Source organism: Lynx rufus, unplaced genomic scaffold, assembly GCF_022079265.1.
Source record: "Lynx rufus isolate CCGP_SWC_20201006 ecotype Redwood Valley unplaced genomic scaffold, mLynRuf1.p SCAF_6, whole genome shotgun sequence".
Taxonomy (NCBI): Eukaryota; Metazoa; Chordata; class Mammalia; order Carnivora; family Felidae; genus Lynx; species Lynx rufus.
The window spans coordinates 49,577,648-49,599,281 of record NW_025814878.1 but is presented as its reverse complement, the minus strand read 5'-3'; the positions used below and the strand labels follow the sequence as shown (position 1 = coordinate 49,599,281).

Below are 21,634 nucleotides of genomic sequence, written 5' to 3'. Positions count from 1 at the left end.
GCAGCATCCAAAAGTAAGAAGACTAAGCAGATTTCACCTCTGGGCAAAAATTATACAACAGCTTCCCCCATCTTCAAAAAGGGTGAATCAATCTTTTCCAGAAGTGACAGACTATTTTCTGTTTCAGTAGCATGCCCCAGGAAGTGACAGGGTGATGCTAAGGATGTAACAACCAACTCCCTCCAGGATGATGGGCTGCATAAACTACAGGAAGTTCTTGTCTCCTTGGAGTTCTATGCCAGTGCCGTCCAATGTAAATATAATGCAAGCCACGTATTTATTTAGATTTTCTAGTACCCACATTAAAAAAGTAAAAAAGAAAAAAAAAGGTAAAATTTTGGTAAAATATTCTATTTGGCCCAATATATTCCAAAACGCTCTCATTTCAACCTGTAATCAATATTAAACAATTAACAATGAGATAGTTGACATTCTTCTTTTTGGTTCTGTATTAGTTATCTACTATAGTACAGTAAATTACTACAAATTTAGCAGTTTACCAGAACACATTATCTCATAATTTCTGTAGGTCAGAAAATCTGTGCCCAACTTAGTGGGTCCTCTGCTTTAAGATCTCTTATGACACTGCAATCCAGATGTCAGCCAGGACTGGGGTCTCATGTGAGGCTTGAATGGGGATGTATCCACTTCCGGGCTCACACAATTATTGGCAGGATTTAGTTCCTTGTGGGCTACCAGACTCAGGGGCTCATCTTGCTGCTGGCTGCCAGCTGGAGGTTTTCCTGAGTTCCTCGCCAGACAGGCCTCTCCAAAGGGGGGGTTACTTCACCAGAGCCAGCAAAGGAGAGTTAACAGAAATAGTCTGCTAGCAAGATGGAAATTACAATCTATGTAACATAACTGTGGAAGTGACATCCCATCACTTTTGCCATATTCTGTTAGAAGGAAGATACAGGCCCTTCCCACATTCAAAGAAGAGGGGATTCCATACAGGTGCGAAGCAAGGGTTATTGAGAGCTATCTTAGAATCTACCACACGTACTACATTTTTGAGATGCACTGTGTATTTTACACTTAGAATATATCTCAAGTCAGATCAGTCACATTTCAAGTTCTCAGTAGCCGCTTACTAGTGGCCACCATATTGGACATCGCTTTTCTTTCTTTTTTGGGGGGGGAGGGGTGTGGGGGTGGACATCACTTTTCTGTAACAACTACACCCAGAGATATAAGAATTACAGGGTACTCAGACACTGGTGTAAGCAATCATGAGTTTGTATAGAGAATTCAAACTCAAAAGGATTGGAAGCACAAAGATAGAGAAGGTTAAAAATATTTTGTTATTGTTTTCAATAGGTAAGGAATTTATTACTATCATTTAAATCTGGATCGTCTGGGGCAAAGCTACCATCTGTGGGACTGTGATTCCACGCCTCTAAGTCAGAATCCGGCCCAAGCAGAATTGATAACCCGCAGCACTGGGGGACTTGTGTTGGCCAGGGATAGCGGGTGCCCAGCCGTCCCTCCCGGCTGTGCCCCATCGCGATCAATGCAGAGAGCCCCTCCACCCGGGAAAGGGGAGCAGCTGGAAGGGGGCCACCCCCTCACCTGCCAGGCAACAGGGGGTTTGTGGGGAGCCTGGTGCTAAACCATGCATAGAAGACCTGCTTCTGGGCAGAAGGGGTTTCCTACATAGCAGAGCAGCTCCCTCGCTGTGATCTATTGAAAGTCAGCCCTGGACACAGGGTTTGTAAGAAAGAATAATAAGGAAAATTAAAAACAAAAGAAAAAAATAAAAGAAAAAGTAAATCTGGATCCTCAAAGCAAGTAGAGGCTAGAAAATAGGTTTTGCATTTGTTTTTACAACTTTATCCTTCATACTTGCCCTGGCTTATTGGGAAAGTCCTATTGGCAGAGAGAATTAAAGGCAATTTACAGAAGGGTTAGGTGATCATAATACCAGAGGGCTCCCAGGAAGATATCTTGGTAAGTAATCTTATATTCTTGCCCTCAGCTCCTAGCAGGAGACCACTTTAGCCAGTCAAAACAAAGACCCTGTCCTTTCCTTGCATGACATTTTATCAGAGCAGGAGGCTCAAAGGAAGGTGGAAGATGGGAGTATTTTCCAAGAAACTCTCCAGTTTCTCACTTGACCGCTGCATGAAGAGGATCCGTTCCCTGTTAAATTAATTAAAGGAGTCCATTAAACTGAGGTGGCTTTAATGCCTTGGCAGCCTACCACAAGCAAACCAAAACCTAAGCCTATTAAATGCCTCAAGGTTATGAAATTGAAATCTAAAGGCAACCAATCACAAACAGCAAACTAATCTTTCCCAAATGAGGCAACTGCTTAAGCTATAATAGCCAATCAAATAATTTCCTTGCTTCTGCACCTGTTCTATAAGTCCTGCCCCTAGCTCCTATCAGTGGAGCTCTCATCACTTCCGGTTTAGTGTTGCTCATTTGGAATGGATGTTTGCTCAACTAAATGCTTCATAATTTTAATGTGCCTTCGTTTATTTTGTAACACCCCTGAGTGTGAGCTGCAGTCCAAAGAGTAGTCTGCAGATGGACAGTTTCTTCACTAAAGCCCGGGCTTTCCACATTCAGGCCAATGGGCTCACTCAGCTCCTCCCCACTCTCTCTGTCCTACATAGCACTCAGTTCAAACATAAATTATATATGCAAACATGCATGTGCTTCAGTCGTTCACATGATATGTTCATGCATCTGTTCTCGTGCCTTCCCCTTTGTCACCTAAGGGCAGCCCCAAACCTGTCCCGGCGTTTTGCTAAAATTTCCAGTCCCATCTGCCTCCTCGAAGTTTCTCTCTGAATAATACCCTTTCATTTTCAACTCAACCTATCAAATAGCAAATGTTAAATGTTAGGTGCTGGGTCATGGGCTAGTCAGCCCCACCAGGGACTGGAGGCACTCTGCAGAACAGAAGCCCAGGACATCAAAGGCAAGCAATACATGGACCCTGTGAATTTCAAACATGTGGTTTAATCTTCTCAATGTACATAATCATATATATAGGCATGAATTAATCGGCTATTTTCCCCTTTCAGATCCAAAAAAAAAAATACCTTGACTCTGGGATGGGAGGTACTTTTCTGTTAGTGTGCCTCAGGCAGTCCAAGGTACCCCCTCAAACCGCCCCCCCCATCTCACAGCAAGACTATAGAGACATCCCCACTCCTGCTGAAATGGAACCAAGAAGCTTCCAAGTCATGGTTCCCCCGGTGACCATAACTGGTAGTACAAAAATCATGCCCTAAATCTGTATTAGTGACTCATGCTCAGATGAAATATAAGATTCATAAAATATATATTGGAACCAGGGTGGAGAAATGATAGTGCCTAATTTGATTTTATGTGTCAGGTAGGTAGTGGGAAGGGCAGTGTACTTACAAAAACGTCCTCGTTCATTAAATTCTTGTAGTAGAAAGAGTAACATCATTTTAAAATATGTGTAATACAGAGTATCATGATGTTGTGACACCATCATTCTCCCCTACACACTCATCCATTACAAACAATTCTAAGAGGCCAAGGTCTCATTTATCACCTAAATCTGAGGTAATAGGTTTGTAATAAATAAAATTCCAGACCCAGAGGGTTATAGGCTGTGTCTCCTCCAAAATTCCTATTGTAGAAGAGGGAAAATATCTTTTTCCTCTATTGTTGTAAATTCTTGGCTAGGGCCCTTGGAACAAAATACAGATTAACAAGAGAAAAACAAAAAAAAGTTTTTTAAACATGTATACTTCATGTACACATGGGAGACACCCAGAGAAAAATCAGTAACACTCAAGGAGGTGGCTTAGAATTCAGGTTTAAATGGTATCTTCGACTAAGGATTTAAAAAAAAAAAAAAAAAAAGGGTGTCAGGGAGACCAATTATGGGTAGGCACCTTCTCCACTGGCAAGAGTCTTGTGATTTAGAGACAACCTTCTCTTCCTCGTACAGAGAGGGAGACACCCTTACAACTGGGATTTCCTGTATAAATGTCCATTTCCCTTACAAAAGCCTAATTTCTACTCCATTTTCAGAGCTTCTCCTGTATCTGCTGTTTCTTAAAATAATCACCTCAAAATAATCTTTATGCCCAAGAGGCCTATGTTGGAGTGGAATATTCTGTCATTCTTCCATAAACTGAAACGTAATCTCTAATTTGATGGTATTTGGAGATAGGGCCTTTGGGAGGTGATCAGATGGGGGATTAGTTTCCTCATGAAAGAGACTCCACAGAGCTCCCTCACCCCTTCTACCACGTGAGGACGCAGTAGGAGGGCTATCTATATATTAGGAAGCGTCCTCATTAGACACTACATGTCTAGTGTCTGCAGTTGCTTTGACTCTGAACTTCCCAGCCTCCAAAACTACGAAAAACAAATTTGTTTATAAACCGCAGTCTATGATATTGTCGTAACAACCCAAATGGACCAAGACACAGAGTGTAGACATATCCAGGCCTGCCCTTAGACCCAGGTCAGCGGGGTTCCTGGCCTGGGCGTTACTTAGCACCTGCGTACCTACCCTGATCAGGCCCCAGGGAAATGCTTCTCCAACCTCTCTTGTCCTTTGCTCTTGAGACAAAGGCACCTGCGTACAAATGCCAGGATGGCTAGTGGGTTGTGCCACTGCCAAAGTCAAAGACAGACGTTGCTTTGGGTTGTGGGAAGGCCATGAATGGCGCAAACAGGTGGGAGAGAAACAAAACGAATTAACTTGTCAACCTTTCCTGAGATACTGTGAGTGCACTAGGTTCTTGCATGGCAGATCGTAATCTCCCAGGAGGCTGAAGGTCCATTTTCTTGTTTCATCTTCATGTTCTACTTTGTGGTTCTGGAGGTTCTCATGACTTAGGGTGGTATTCAACACAATTGCCCATAACTGCTAAGGAACATCTTGCGATATTAAATATAAATTTGCATACTCGTGAATTTGCTCTAACAGGCATGGAGCATTTCCTTACACTGGACACCAAACACAAGAGTTTAAAGTGCTTTGTTTTTACTAAACTATTCAATAGCATTTAAATTTTCAAAAAAATAAATTTAAAATGTCATCTTTATTTAAAGATTTTTCATTAAAATGTTGGTATTTGTTAATAATTTGCTGTTTACTTTTTAGTAGATAAAAGTCACTTAATTTTTCTATTCTTTATATCTATTTTAATAAACACTTGAATGTAAGCATATTCAAATGGTATTTGAACACAATTATATTTCCTTTTTTTAAACGTTTATTTACTAATTTTGAGTGAGAGGCAGGGGCACCTGGGTGGCTCAGTTGGTTAGGTGTCCAACTTCAGCTCATGTCATGATCTCACAGTTCGTGAGTTTGAGCCCCGTGTCAGGCTCTGTGCTGACAGATTAGAGCTTGGAGCCTGCTTGGGATTCTGTGTCTCCCTCTCTCTCTGCCCCTCCCCTGCTCACACTGTCTCTCTCTCCCTCTCTTAAAAATAAATAAACATTAAAAAATTTATTTTTAATTATTTTGAAAGAGAGAGAGCATGAGCAGGGGAGGGGCAGAGGGAGAGGGACAGAGAGAATCCCCAGCAGGCTCCACTCTGTCAGCGCACAGCCCCATGTGGGGCTTGAACTCACGAACTGTGCTGTTCGTGACCTGAGCTGAAATCAAGAGTGGGATGTTTAAACAACTGAGCCACCCAGGCACCCCTCATTTTCTTAATCCCTTAGATCATTGCCAAAAATCTTGATAACATAGTGATTTTGCTGAAGTAAAAGAAAAAGATCTACAGAAACATTTATGAATTATGTATGTCTCTTTTGGTCTTACCACAAAAATCAGTAGCTCATCAAAAGGACATTCAGATATGTGCAATCATCATTAGATTTAATTGTATTTCACCAACTTTCTGTCACATAAAAGCTATTGCTTGAAACATGTTTTATTTTTTTTTTGTCATTATGAGGGTTTATTTATCAATGTGGAAAGATAAAGCAAATTTTACTTACCAGTTGTTAGCTTGATTTATAGTTTTTAAATACTTAGACGCTTGGAATGTGCCTCCATTTGTATGCTTGCCCTGCATGCCAGTGACCTAGGATGAATTAGGTGCCTGTTATTAATACATCAAAATTAAGAGCAGTATCTGCCTGGCACATTTACTCGCAATGAAACCCCTGCAGTCATTCAAATATAAGAGATGCCCTTTTAAAAATGAAGCTCTTCCTGAAAGTTCTCCATTTATAACACTGTCTTATGATAGGATGTCAGGGGCAGTAATAGATAGACCAAAGACATTTTTTGTAAAGTTATATGCAGAAAGGTCATATATCATAATGGAAAGAGAAAAATTTAGCAGGAGAAAGAAAGCAGATAAATTGAAGCAGACATTTTAACTGTTGTCGAAAGGACCATATCAATGAGCCCATAATAGATAGGAGGATGAGATTTTGTTAGACTTAACATCCAGGGAAATGAGAAATCATTCACTTCCAGGGACTTAGAAGCACTGTGGAAGGGCAGGTAAGAAGCAGCTGCTTGTTAAGAGAAAACAGGTGCAAACGTGTGCGGGAAGGGGCAGGAGTGAAGACGTGTTGAGTACTCACCATGTGCTAAGCCCAGTGTGAAGCACATAATGTACCTTGATACCTTCAACTACATGAGCTGTCAGCCCTTTTCAAAAAATGTTTATTTATTTAGAGAGGGAGAAAGACAGAATGAGTAGGGAGTTGGCAGAGAGAGAAAGAGAGAATCCCAAGCAGGCTCCACACTCAGTGCAGAGCCTGACACAGGGCTCGATCTCATGACCACAAAATCATGACCTGAGCCGAAATCAAGAGTCAGTGGCTTAACTGACTGAGCCACCCAGGCACCTAGGCTTTTTTTTTTTTTTAAGTAAACTCTTCATCCAATGTGGGGCTCAAGCTCACAACCCTGAGATCAAGAATCTTCATGCTCTACTGGCTGAGCCAGCCAGGTGCCCCCACCCACCAGCCTCTTTATTAGGATTTACTACATTAAAGCTGGACGAAGGGGGCTACTTAAAATAAGTGCTCATGCCTAGAGGACAAAGTTCCAACTTGTTAGAAAGGCAGGTACCACCTGTGCCCACCTGGCCCTAATTACTCCCCCCCCCCACCACCCACCCCACCCCAGCATATTGCATTTCTCACTGTCCCCAGCACAGCAGCCATTTCATGCCTCTGTGCCTTTGCATATGCTTTCCTGTAGCTGGGCGCCTCAGTCCACTGGCAAACTCCTACCCATGCTTCAAGCCTCAGCTCAAATATCACCCACTCTGAGAAGTCTTATCTAATTCTGCCAGGCCCAACGAGTTTATTTCCTCTTTTTGCTTCTTTAAAGCGCTTCATATCATTATACATATTAAAACATACCATGTTGTATTACAATGATCTGTTCTTTCGTCTGTCTCGTCTGGACAGCAGCTTCTTACGGGCAAGGCAATATGCTAGTACCTATGCTATGTCCAAAATATGGTAGTGATGTAATAAAGGCACACCAACTGAAAGAATAACTGAGTGGACAAATATACACAGGTATATATATACCAAACAATGACATGTAAACGACAGACAGGTAAGCAACTAACTGAAATACCTCAGTGTATCTTACTTTTGTGTTAGTTCAGTCTGCTGGAGGTCGGAGCGTTACCCTCTTTTTCTTGGCAATATCTTTTGAGACAAAGGAAACAAGCGAATGATTCAAACGACTTATGTAGGACATATATCAATTTACAACAACAATCACTTTAGACCAGTGCATCCAATGGAACATTCTGCAGTCAGGGAAATATTCTGTATGGCACTTTCTGATAGGGTAGCTACTAGCCACATGCAGCTACTGAGCCCTTAAAAAGTGGCTAAGTGCAAATAAAAAACTGAATTTTGTTTTATTTATCTTGTGAGAGAGCACAAGCAAGGGAAGGGCAGAGAGAGCGGGGGACAGAGGATCCAAAGAGGGCTCTGCTCGGACTGTGTGACAGCAGTGAGCCCGACATGGGGCTCAAACTCACAAACCTCGAGATCATGACCTGAGCCGAAGTCAACCAGGTGAGCCCCCCCCATCTCCGAACTGAATTTTTAAATTTTAATTAATTTAAGATAACTACATGTGGCTGGTAGCTACCATGTTGGACATCATTAACCCACAAGATAGTAGGAAAGTTCTACCTTATTATAATTTAACTGTATAAAAAAAAAACACTCAGCCACTGGCAAACTGGGTAATCAAGAAACCTTCCTTAACCATTCTGTATCTCATTTCATTCATCTATCAACTCATCGGGAGAACTAGAGAAGACTGACAGCTCAAAGCTCCAGGAATGCACACTTCTGGGCATAGCCCTTTTTTTGCCACAGCAAGCCCTCTGGAGGAGCAGCTGAAGGGAACACCCCTTTACCCTTCCCAAAGTGGGAGGCCAGACGGATGCTTGGGTGCCCGTGCCCGTGGGTTCCGTGGGTTTCCTCCACAGAATTATAGATGATAGGTTCACGTCAAACTATGTGTCAAAGGATCACACCTAAGGTCTCTGGGGGAAATCCTAGGTGCTAAATCTTATAGAAGAATGGAAAAAGGTCTCACTGGTTCAAAGCAATGCATCTTCAAGCCCTTTCAGTTCTTTAGTTGGGGCAATCTGGGCTAGCCTCCTTCATCAGGGATAAACCACTCACCTTCTTTCCCTTAGGCTTTTTTGTGCCTGGAGAGAATGAGGTTTATAAAGCCTGCTGGGCTTCTAAATGAAGCCTGATTATCTAATTTTCACCTGCAGAAAGAAAGCGGTTTTGCAACCTCTCATCTCCAAGGAGAGAAAACGCCAAATCCCCTCTCCTGGTTCTCTGAGGGTTCACGTAGGCATAATAGCTTGGAAAGATCTAATCAGTCCCTTTTTTCTTAAAAGGGATGTTGGGTGTGTGGTAAGGGGGACAATGACCAAGACACTGACACCATGAGGATGGAGAGAAATAGAGACGGAGAGCGGGGGGGAGGGGCACAGCTACTGTAGCTCTAGGCCTGGGCTTCTCAAACTTGAGTTGAGTATCACAATCACCAGGAAGGCTTGTTAAAACAGATTCCCTAGTGATGCCAGTGCAGATAATGATCTCCCGCTATCACACTTTGAAAAACCACTGCTCCAAGTCACTGCTTCAGCCCTTAGCTATTTTTCTTGTAGTTCCTTACAGAGTTCCAGTCCGCTCCTCAAAATGAAAAGCTGTTCAAGTGTGTGTGCTTACAGACAGGGGGCTCAGTTGTATGTTTCCCCATCGTCCTCCCACCAGCCTCCACTTCCGCCCAGACCAATGTGCAGCGATGCAGACTGGATGCACGGTGGCTGCTGCTGGTAGCACGGTCCAGTGGGAACGTCTGGAAGATCTTTCAGGTGATTCCAGTCACGTGGCCAGCACCCTTGGCTGCAGAGCATGCTGGCCAAGAGCACACTTGGCACAGAGGGACTGCTTTCTCCTCAGAGGATCGGAGCCCTCCCGCAGAACACTTGTTTTCCCACCATCTCTTGTCAAAAAAAGAAGAAAATTCATAAATGTGTAAGGGATTTTGACAAAGGTCTGCTGTGGCCTCGTGCAGGACGGAAGGCTTAGGGAAGGATGGCTAAACTGTCCAGTTTACTGAAGGGTGTCAGAGAGATACCCTGTCCGTGAGCAAAAATCCAGAGCTCATATTTTCTTTTTCTTTCTTCTCTTTCTTTTTCTTTTTTTGTTAACATTTACATATTACTTACCACATGTCATGCACTGTCCTAAATATTTTACATATATTAATTCATTTAATCCTCAACATCCTTTAAGGTAGATATACTTTTTAAAAACTTTTTTTTAACATTTATTTATTTTTGAAAGACAGAGCATGAGTGAGGGAAAGGCAGAGAGAGAAGGAGACACAGAATCCGAAGCAGGCTCCAGGGTCTGAGCTGCCAGCACAGAGCCCAATGTGGCGTTCGAACCCACGAACCGTGAGATCATGACCCGAGCCAAAGTCAGATGTTCAACCGACTGAGCCACCCAGGAGACCCATTAGATAGATATACTGTTATTCCCATTTTACAGCTATGGAAACTGAGGCATGGGGTTAAATGACATGGCCAAAGTCACCCTGCTAATAAGTCGTAGAGCCAAGATTTGAATCCAAGGCCGTGTCATTTCTGATTTGTTTCCACCAATGGCCAATCTTGTGCATGTTACATTGGTAATTACCATCACCTGTTTCACTGGATCCCATTTTCTGACTTTGTTCTCACATTATCAGAGTATACCCCATTCACTGACCAACATGCAAAGCTCTGGATCCTGCTTTTCAGAGTTAAAAAAAAAAAAAAAAAGAGAGAGAGACTCAAGCATTAAGTAAAGGGAAGATAGGGATAGCATTTCCTCACTGTGAAAAACTCAGATCCATAATTTCTAAGAAGGTGTGTTTTAGTGAGATACCCGAAGGGAAGGCAGAGCAGATGCTGGGACCACGTGATGCCAGAGGACAAGACTGCAGCAACTCAAAAACAAAACTGTTCTAGGGGACACATGGCATTAACAGCATGCACTCTGGAACATCTGACTTTGAGATTCTTCAAACAGCAATAGCCTTATTTCTTTGTAAGACAGTGAAAACTGCCTGACAGTGAATTAGTGAATTTATCTTGGCTCTTTGTAATAATTATTCTTTCAGCTTTGCTTCTGACTCCCCTTTTCAGTCATTTTCCCTCAGCTGTTAAAAAAAGGAAACAAAGCAGAGCGCCTGGATGGCTCAGTCGATTAAGCCTCCAGCTTCGGCTCAGGTCACGATCTTGCGGTTTAGGAGTTCAAGACTTGCACTGGGCTCTTCACTGACAGCACAGAGCCTGCTTTAGATCCTCTGTCTCCCTCTCTTTCTGCTCTTCCCCTGCTCGCTCACTCTCAAAAATAAGTAAGCATTAAAAAAATTTTTTTTAAATTTTAAAAAGGAAACAAAGCCCATTTACTAGTGTGCCAAAGCATTGGAAACACCACTGATCTTCCCCTTTAGACTGAAAGCAAAGAAAAGGCTTTTTTCACAGTCAGACTTGAATGGCTTCTCAAAAGTTCAACATTAAGTTAGTTAGTAGCATTCAATGTTACGGTTACTAACATATGACACAATTACTTATGGTGGCTCTTTAATTTTCTCCAATTTTTTTTTTTGTCCCTTAGTAGAAAAAGGAACTTTTATGACCATGCCATAATATCTGCTTCTATTCAAGCTCTAATTATACAGGATTGAGCCATATGAAATTGCTATCTTTGCAGGTTAAGGGGCATCTGGGTGGCTCAGTCAGTTAACTGTCTGACTTTGGTTCAGGTCATGATCTCGCGGTCCGTGGTTTCGAGCCCCATGTCACACTCTGTGCTGACAGCTTGGAGCCTGGAGCTTGCTTTGGATTCTGTGTCTCCCTCTCTCTCTGACCCTTCTCAGCTTATGTCTCTCTCTCAAAAAAAAAAAAAAAAAAAAAATTAAAAAAAAAGAAATTGCTATCTTTGTAGGTTAAAAATGATCAAATATCAGCAATCTCATATGGTTTAACCTAATATAAATACACATGATAATATCTGCCATGTGCAACATTATACTAAATGACATAAGCCAAACAGAGAAGGAAAAGTGTACAATCTCACTTATATAGGAATATAAAAAAGTCAAACACATAGCATAGAAGCAGAGAGTGTAACAGTGGTTACCAGGAGCAGGAAGGTGGGGAAATGGGGAGATATTCAGAACAAAGTTGCAGTTATGTATAACGAATAAGTCTAGAGAGCTAATGTACAACATGATGACCATAATTAGTAATACTGTATTGAATAATGGGAATTTACTGCAAAAGGTGCTGTCCTCACACACACAGAAATAGTAACCATGTGAGGAGATGATGTGTGAATTAGCTTGACTATAGTCATCATTTCATTAGGTATATTGCATCTCCATGCTGTGCGCTTTATTTTTGTGTGTTGTACACTTTAGATACAATTTTTATTTAAAATAAAATTCTTGGGGCGCCTGGGTGGCTCAGTCGGTTAAGCATCCGACTTCAGCTCAGGTCACGATCTCGCGGTCCGTGAGTTCGAGCCCCGCATCGGGCTCTGGGCTGATGGCTCAGAGCCTGGAGCCTGCTTCCGATTCTGTGTCTCCCTCTCTCTCTGCCCCTCCCCCGTTCATGCTCTGTCTCTCTCTGTCTCAAAAATAAATAAAACGTTAAAAAAAATTTTTTTTAATAAAAAAAAATAAAATAAAATTCTTGAAAATACGTGATTTTTTTAAGATTAAATAAATACATATGATCTATAAGTCAATACAATCCTCTTTCATTTTTCCTTGTCATTGTAACAATAACAGAAAATTCTCTAAAGGTTTGTAGTTACCCCTATAATATGCATCTAATACAGATCTTAGGAATTGTGGGATAGCAGAGAATAAGTGGTGGCAAGGGAGGGGCACCTGGGTGACTCAGTCAGTTGAGCATCTGACTCTTGATTTTGGCTCAGGTCATGATCTCATGGTTCGTGGGACCAAGGCCCGCGTTGGGCTCTGTGCTGACAGTGCGGAACCTGCTTGGAATTCTCTCTCTCTCTCACTCTCTGCCCCTCTCCTCCCCCCACTCATGCTCTCTCTCTTTCTTCCTCTCAAATAAACTTTTTAAAAAAATGGTGGCAAGGGAGTGTTCATAGAAAATTAGAACAAATTATAGATTCAGAGCTTGAACATAATTACACAAAACATGAATAGCTGCCCCTGTTATTCCAAAACACATGTTCAAAGAACTGAGGGTACTCTTGGCCAAAGAACTTGTCCTTTTCATTTTACTTACTAGTAAGCTATAATTTTTGGTTTGTCCTTCAGGCTAGAGTAGAGAACAAATACGAAACACGTTTATTTAAAAAACTGCCATGTCCCCCAATATAATCTTGGTACTTAAGTGTATTTGTGGTGGGCTGAGAGTATTTCTCTCCAGTTTCATGTTCTCTATGACTTGCTTCCTTGCATGTTATTGGCACTTTCATCCCTATTGGCTCTAAGATCCTTTCAAAGGGGAAAATTATTAGGTTTGTGCAACTTTGAGGGAATAAGTCATAACTAAAATATACAATACATGTACTTGATGTTATAGGCAGAAGGAAAGAAGCCAGCAGTATTCTTACCATAGGGGTCTATATTTAGATATTTAGTAAGGGTTCAACACATTGAATTTATCCTCCATAAATCAATCTAGACCGGTAATCCCAACTGTGGTCCAAAGAATGCTAAAATTGAAAATACTTGTGGGATACAGTTAAGCCAGTCCTTAGAGGAAAATGTATACCTTTAAATGCTTGTATGAGAAAACAAGAGAAGCTAAAAGTTGTTGACCTAAGCATCTAGCTAAAGAAATTAGAAAAAATACAACAACAACAACAACAACAAAGTAAGAAAAGAAAAGAAAAAAAATACAACAAAGTAAACACAAAGAAAGTAGAAGGAAGTGATAAAGAAAAAATAAATCAATTAACTAGAAAACACAAATATAATCAAAGGAACTTCTTAAAAGCCAAAAGTTGGGTATTTAAAAACACTATTAGAATTGACAACCTCTGAAAAGATGGATTAAGGAAAAGAAAAAAATAAAGAAGATAGATGTAAATAAATAACATTTTACAAGATAAAATATTATAAGCAATTGTATGCCATTAATTAGGAAACATATAATGAAATAATTCATGGAAAATTTAACTTAAAACTAATTTAAGAAGAAATAAAATGTTTGGGCAGTCCTATTTTTAAAAAATAATTTAATCAGTAGATTAAAATATCTTCACACACACAAGCCAAGATATACAGATATAATCTTCCAGACTTTAAAGAACCAAAGTTATTCCAATCTTATACAAATTCTTCCAGTTACAAAAAGAGAGGCAACATTCTCTTACCCACTTAATGCAGCTGATATATTTGAGACTCTAAAGCTATACAAGGACAGTATAAGAAAGGAAAAATAAGAGACTAATCTTGCCCATAAACATAGACACAAAAATACTAAGCAAAATATTAGCAAACAAAATTCATAAGAGTGTCAAGAGTGGACCAAAATATACAACTCAATTAAGTTGTTTGCAAGAACCCCAGTTTATTTATTTATTTTTATTATTTTTTAAAAAGATTTTTAAGTAATCTCCACACCCAATGTGGGACGTGAACTGACAACCCTGAGGTCAAGAGTCACTTGCTCCATTGACTGAGCACCCCAGGCACCCCAAGAAACTTTAAAAATAAATAAATAAATAAATAAATAAATAAATAAATAAATAAATATTTCATAAGGGAATTTTTTTTAATGACCAAGTTGGGTTTATACAAGAATGGTTTATTATTAGGTTTAATATTAGAAAATCCAAGGGCTCCTGGGTGGCTCAGTTGGTTGAGCGTCCAACTTTGGGTCAGGTCACGATCTCACAATTCATGAGTTAAAGCCCCACATCGGGCTCTGTGCTAGCAGCTTGGAGCCTGGAGCCCACTTCAGATTCTGTGTCTCCCTCTCTCTCTGCCCCTACCCCACTTGTGCGCTCTCTCTCTCTCTCTCTCTCTCAAAAATGACTAAACATTAAAAAGAAAGAAAGAAAGAAAGAAAGAAAATCCATGCACACAGTTTATCACATAAACATATTAAAGGAGAAAAACCGTGTGATCTTCCCAATACATGCAGAAATGGTATCTGAGGGGCATCTGGCTGGCTCAGTTGGTAGAGTATGTGACTCTTGATCTCTGGGTTGTAAACTCAAGTCCCACGTTGGGTGCAGAGATTACTTAAAAATAAAGTCTTAAGAAAAAAAAAAGATAAATTATTGAAAAACATTAAAGAAGCTCTAAACAAAAGGGAACATATGTCATATTCATTTTAGTTTAGTTTAGTTATTTATTTTTATTTTAGAGAGAGAAAGTACGTGTGAGCAGGGGAGAGGCAGAGGGAAAGAGAGAAAGAGTCTCAAGCAGGAGCAGCACCTGGGTGATAGTTAAGGGTCCAACTTTGGCTAAGGTCATGGACTGCAAGTTTTTTTTTTTTCAAAAAAAAAAGATGAAATTGAATTCTTCCCTCACACCACACATAAAAAAATTTGAGTCCCACATCAGGCAGCCGGCACTGCAGAGACTGCTTTGGGTCCTCTGTATCCCTCTCTCTCTGCCCCTTCCCCCACTCACTCTCTCTCAAAAATAAACAAATATTTAAAAAAAAAAAATCTCAAGCAGATTCTACTCCCAGTGCAGAGCCCAATGCAGAGCCCAATGCAGGGCTTAATCCTGTGACCAAGATCATGACCTGAGCTGAAATCGAGTCAGACGCTCAACTGACTGAGATACCCAAGCACCTTTGTCATGTTCATTTTAATGGAAAACTCAAGATTATAAAAATACTGACTAGTTATAAACTAACTCAAATTGAAGAAGTCAGATAAGATAGTGTTCAAAGATAAAGTGAGGCATATTAAAAATTTGTACAGTTTATTTGAGCAAAAATTGATGTGAATCAGACAACACCAAAATGCAAGTGGTTATGAACACTCCATTGACAGTAGCTCAGGGAAAGACTTGTAGAGGAAATGAAGACGCAAAGTAAGGAAATAATTGATTGGGTATAGCTTAAAGCCTAGTTGGCTGTTTGTGACTGGTTGTCCTTAGTGTTTTGATTTCATAACCATGAGGCATTTACAGACTTAGATTTTGTTTTGCTCATGTAAGCTGCAATGGCATTAGACCCAAATGACCTCTTCATTTAATTAATCTAACAGTAAGTGATGCAGTACAGGGCAGGGGGGAAGGGAGGAATTATCCTACCAAATATCAAAACTTATCACACAGCTATTATATTCAGATTGTAGAAAAAGGAAAAAAAAAAAAAGATCGTGTAGTATTGGTAGAGAGACCAATGGAATGTAACAGAGAACTTACCAACACACACATACACACACAAATACTTGACATATGACAGAGGTGTCATTCAGGTCACTGATGAAAGACTATCTAGATAACTGGTAATCTTTATGGGGGGAAAAAAGATGAAATTGAATTCTTCCCTGACACCACACATAAAAAAATTCCAAATGGAATAGGCTTAAATATGGAAGATAAAACTCTAGAACACTGGAAGAAATTTTAAGAGGACACTTTCATGACTTTCAACATTGGGAAAGACTTCTTTTTCTTTTTTTTTTTTTTTTGAAAAATATTTTTATTATTTTGGGGGGGGGGAAGCTCTGTGCCCAATGTGGGGCTTTAACTCACGACCCGGAGATCAAGAGTTGTACATGCCACAAACTGAGCCAGCCAGGTGGCCCGGGAAAGATGTCTTAAACAAAAACTACAATGTGTTAACCATTAATAATAAGACTGATAGATTCATCAGAGTATGCCACCTCAAAATGTGCCACTTTGACATAAGCGTTATTTTGGTCAGAAGGCAACTGAGAAATAGCAGACACAGGCAAAGCTTTCCACCCTCCTGCTTTCTGCCTAAAAACAGGGTATAAATTTTCCTTTATTAATGCACTCCCCTTCTCTTCTCCCATACCAGGAAAAAGAGAACTGTCAGAGACACTCTTATCACCCCAAGACTGCATGAGACTAAGTCTGTATAACGGACAATACCAAAATAACCCTTCTCTTCCATTAGTTTCCCCTATGTGTTTCCCTTCCTACAATTTACCACCCCTAGAAGCCCAATGCCATTTTCCTTCTCTACAACTTACTGCCCTTTGTTAAGATGGTGTATGATCCCTTGATTTCTAACCTTTGAGCTGCTCATCACTGAGTTCTACTGTGTGCATGCACTTTGCACACATAAACTCTAGGTTTTTTCTCCTATTAATCTGTCTTTTGTCACTTTAATTTGCAAGATCCCAGTTACTGAACATAAGAGGATAAAGGAAAGAAGTTTTTTTCCTCCCCTATAATTAAATTAAGAATAAGAAGTTCTTGGGGGCGCCCGTCTGGCTTAGTTGGGGGAGCATACAACTCTTGATCTCAGGGTTGTAAATTTGAGCCTCAAGTTGGGTGTAGAGATCACTTAAAAATCACAACCTTTAAAAAAAAAACTAGACAAAACAGATGAAGAGGAAACAAAAATTGCTAACAAGCAAGTGAAAAAATGCTCAACTTCATGAGTAATCTGAGAAATGCAGATTCACAGCACAACAAGATACCCTTCCACACCACTAGATTAGTAAAAATTAAGCAGCATGACAGTGTAAAGATGTACTTGCTGGCAAGAATATGAGCCAAATGGAAAGTCTCACATACTGCTTGGTCAAATAATCATTTTGGAAAACAGTTTGGCTTATCTTATAAGGCTGGGCACATGCATACTCAAAATTACAGTAATTTTACTCCTTAATTGATACCCTCTGAGAAATTTTGGCTTAAATATATTTGAAAGATAGTTCCAATATAGTAAAAGACATTGATGTATATATATAGTATGTATATATATAGTATGTATATATATATATATATAATAGTATATAACATATACCATATACCATATAATTATTATATATACTCTATATAAAATATAATTATTATATTGATATAATATATACTATATATATTACTATATTATATATGCATATATACGTATAGTAAAAACAAAAACAAGGACGCCTGGGTGGCTCAGTCAGTTAAGCATCCAGCTCTTGATTTCAGCTCAGTTCATGATCTCATAGTTCATGAGATTGAGCCCCACATCCAGCTCTGCGCTGACAGCACGGGGCCTGCTTGGGATTCTCTCTCTCCCTCTCTCTGCCCCTCCCCTGCTTGTACACACTTGCTCTCTCACTCTCTCAAAAATAAATAACCTAAAAAAATTAAACACACACATACATATATATGTTAAGCTATATATATATGTATATATATAATGTATATAATATACGTTATATATGTATATATAATGTATATAATATATATGTTATATATATGTTAATACACACACACACACACACACACACACAAACATACATACACATAGGCAGGTCAGCTGCAAGTTTTAAAGATGCCACCCAAAGGAAAAAGTGGTTCCGGGAAAGGTGGGGAGGGGAAGCAGCCTCTGGGAGTGGCCATTCTGACAAGAAGGCTCAGGGTCCCAAAGGTGGTGGCAGTGCAGTAAAGGTCAGACACGTTCTATATGAAAAACATGCAAAATCTTGGAAGCCGAGGAAAAATTAAAGTCTGGAAAGAGATTCAGTGAAGTGGCTGCACAGTATCGTTGAGATAAAGCCAAGCAGGGGGGTGACACGGGTTGGATGACCAGAGGTTCCATGGTGGAACCATTTCAAGAAGCAGTATTTGCCTTGCCTGAAAGTGGGCTGGATAAGCCTGTGTTTATGGACCCTCCGATTAAAACAAAATTTGGATATCATATTATGATTGAAGGGAGAAAATAAAATTGTACAAAAGACTGAAAAAGTATACATATTGGCAAAAAAATAAAATCGTTAAAAAAATAAAATCATTTTTCTTCTGAAAGAAAAAAACAATAAATTATGGTATGCCTACACTATGGAATATTATGAGCAGTAAAAGAAATAGATTAACTATAACTCACCAGCTACAGATAAGTGAATCTTAGAACTCTATCTTTGAGTGAAAGCATGAGTTATCAACAGAAACTGTACTGATGATTTACAGTCATCATCGATATGACCTATAACATGACATCATTTATACACATTTCAAGAACAAAATAAGTCAATATATTATTTAGGGAAACGTGCATGTGATTTTTTTTTAAACTATGTTATAAGAATGCAAGGGCATCCATCATAAACGCAAATTGGGAGCATGATTAAACTGGCAAATTAAAGAAGAGAAAAATCTGGGGTGCCTGGGTGGCTCAGTAGGTTGAGCGTCCGACTTCAGCTCAGGTCATGATCTCGCGGTTTGTGGGTTCCAGCTCTGCGTCAGGCTCCGGCTGATGGCTTAGAGCCTGGAGACTGCTTTGGATTCTAGATCTCCTTCTCTCTCTGCCCCTCCCCCACTTGTGCAGGAGTGTACGTGTGCTCTCTCTCTCTCTCAAAAATAGATAAATGTAAAAAATAAAAAAATAAAGAAGAGAAAAATCTGAATAGTCAACAAATATATAAAAAGATACTCAATCTCACTACCATCAGGGAAAGTTTAAAATTAAAACAAGGTGTATTTTCCATCCATACAACTGACAATATTTAAAAATCTGATAATATGAACTATTAAGAAGAATGGGGGGAAATATGGCTTTCATGAGCTTGTGCAAATGTAAATTAGTAATGTGAATGTAAACTAGGCCATTTTTAGTAAGACTGAAGAAAAACACACTTACACTAGGTCCCAGAGATTCCTATTCTAAGTAAACACCCCAGAGAAACTTTCACACAGTGATATACTCCCTACCCCCAGAAGTGCCCATGGCTGCAGTATTTGACAGAACCTAATTGTTCTTTAGGAAGGAAACAAATAAACTGTGAATAATTTATATATGAATGGTATGAAGAAGCCCAAAAGTATGTATAAACATGGGATGAATCTTGAAAATAAAATGAAGTGAAAAAAAGTATCACATTGTATCTATTAATTTTTAAAATAAAAAAATGTCATATATCTCATGTATGTGAGATAAGAACTTGTGACTTGTGTGTATTGTTTGCATGTAGACAGGAATGGTCTGGAAGAGTGAGAAAGGTTGATGATTCAGGAAAGAGCAGAGCCTAAAGAATGAGCTCCTCGAGAAGGTGCAGAGTGAAGGGGCGGGGCTTTGTAATGGATTGTTCCCTTTTTTTTGTTTTTAGAAAGTTTTTTTTTTTAAAGTTTTATTTATTTATTTGAGGGTAGGGGAGAAGAAAAGAGAGTGGGAGAGAGAGCACTGTCAGCGCAGAGCCCAACCCAACCCGGGGCTCCATCTTACCATGAGATCACAACCTGAACCAAACTCAAGAGTTGGACACTTAACTGACTGAGCCACCCAGGCGCCCCACGTAATGGATTGTTCTTAAAATATATTTGGTGATTAACCTTGAGGTTTGGGATATGCAAGGTGAGGCAGTGGAAAGGTGACTTTCTGCTCCAGCTCATTTGTCTCAACTTAAACAAATAAATAAGCAGTAAATAAATTGGAAGAGAAGTTATAAGAAAATCCAGCCCATAATAACAATGTTTAGAGTGAGGCTGCTCCTCCTGCATTAAAAAAATAACTTTAAAAAATAACTTTAAATTCATCTACGGGCCCCAACCAAAGGCGCCATCTGATTTACTCATCTCTTTATGTAAGATTAAGTATTGGAGCTAAATTAAAATTCTCCTTTGTGATTTGAAGTAGTGTATCACTGTTGACTGATGGGAACCTAATCCACCCCATGGTCTAACCTTGTGAAAACTGCAATCCCTGTAAAGCACTACAGAGGGAGCTCCTGCCCAGGGGGGAAAAGAATAGGGTGTTTCTTTTCTTCTTTTTTCTTTTCTCTTCTTTTCTTTTCTTTTCTTTTTTTCTTTCTTTGTTTAAGTAGGCTCCACACCCAAAGCTGGGCTTGAACTCACCACCTTGAGATCTCAAGAGTCACATGCCCTACCGACTGAGCCAGCCAGGTGCCCCAAGAATTGGGTGTTTCTGTGAAAAAAATTACAAATCACAAATATGTGTACCTCCCAACCCCCACATACTACTTACTTGTTAATCTCACAGCAGTTTTTTTATATTAATTAGCATTTTAAGCTAAATACTAACTTGATTCATCTAATGAAATGTTTCTTTTTTAAAGGCCAGTGGCCAAGTTGATTCTATGTAACCCATTATCACTCTATTCTTTTATCTCCTCCTATAATCATGCATAATCATACAGTAATTTTGTCAGTTTATAATAATACTGATTAACCCCTATTACTGGCAGATTTAACAATTTATCTGTAATCTTCTACAAATGACTTAAACTAGAAAATGCAACTATATATCACCCAAAATGTCAACATTATAAACTGAATTGATAGATGTATGAAGTTGTATCATTTCAACATTTGACACAATTGTAACTGCTTTTTCTTATTGCTCAAATGCAACCAAATAGCCACTGTGAATCAGTGAGGAAGCAGTAGAATTTATAGTGTAAGAAACCTAGAGCTGGTGAGGAAGCGAAAGAGAAGGGAGGATGATCCGAAAACAAGGGGGAAAAACTTACTATTTTTAATTTAACAGAGCATGTATCCCCATAACATTTATGTGTCCACATATAAAACAGGCGGTCCCTTGGAAGTTCTTTAGCTTCTGGTTCATCTTTTTACATCGCAAAAGAGCTGTTTCTACAAGGCCCACGGCTAAGCAGTATTTTCAGACTTTTTTTTTTTCCCATCTAATCACCTACTGCATGACAGGTAAGCCTGACAGTTATGACCAGTTACCTTTTAATCACTTTAGTCTTGAAAAGATGTTCTGAACTTACCTTACTTTATCAGTAAATTCTGGCGGGTACTTACATTTTTCTGGAGACAACGTTATAGCTCTCAAAGATGTTCAAAGCGGTTTGTGACCGCAGAAAATCCAAAGACACTACATTAAGATAAGCTCTCTTTTCGGGCCACGTGAAAATAAACACGCGGCGCTGCCTCCTCGGCTCCACTCTGCCCGGCCTGTTCTCCGCGCAGTCCGCCGAAGAGCGACCTCCAGCAGGGGTC

At 39.7% G+C, this 21,634-nt stretch overlaps 1 long non-coding RNA gene and 1 pseudogene across 2 annotated transcripts; one reads left to right on the top strand and one right to left on the bottom strand.

Annotated features, from left to right (window-relative positions):
• Nucleotides 1-335: 335 nt before the first annotated feature.
• Nucleotides 336-21,629, bottom strand: LOC124528238 (uncharacterized). Of its 2 annotated transcripts, XR_006966126.1 has the most exons (4): nucleotides 21,437-21,629; nucleotides 7,574-7,632; nucleotides 5,950-6,035; nucleotides 336-2,139 (listed from the first exon to the last, which is right to left on the bottom strand). It is a non-coding gene; the product is annotated as an uncharacterized LOC124528238 (long non-coding RNA). The 2 variants fall into 2 exon arrangements; XR_006966125.1 differs by lacking the exon at nucleotides 21,437-21,629 and having other exon boundaries at nucleotides 7,574-7,639.
• Nucleotides 17,903-18,410, top strand: LOC124528237 (peptidyl-prolyl cis-trans isomerase NIMA-interacting 4-like; annotated as a pseudogene).
• Nucleotides 21,630-21,634: the final 5 nt, after the last annotated feature.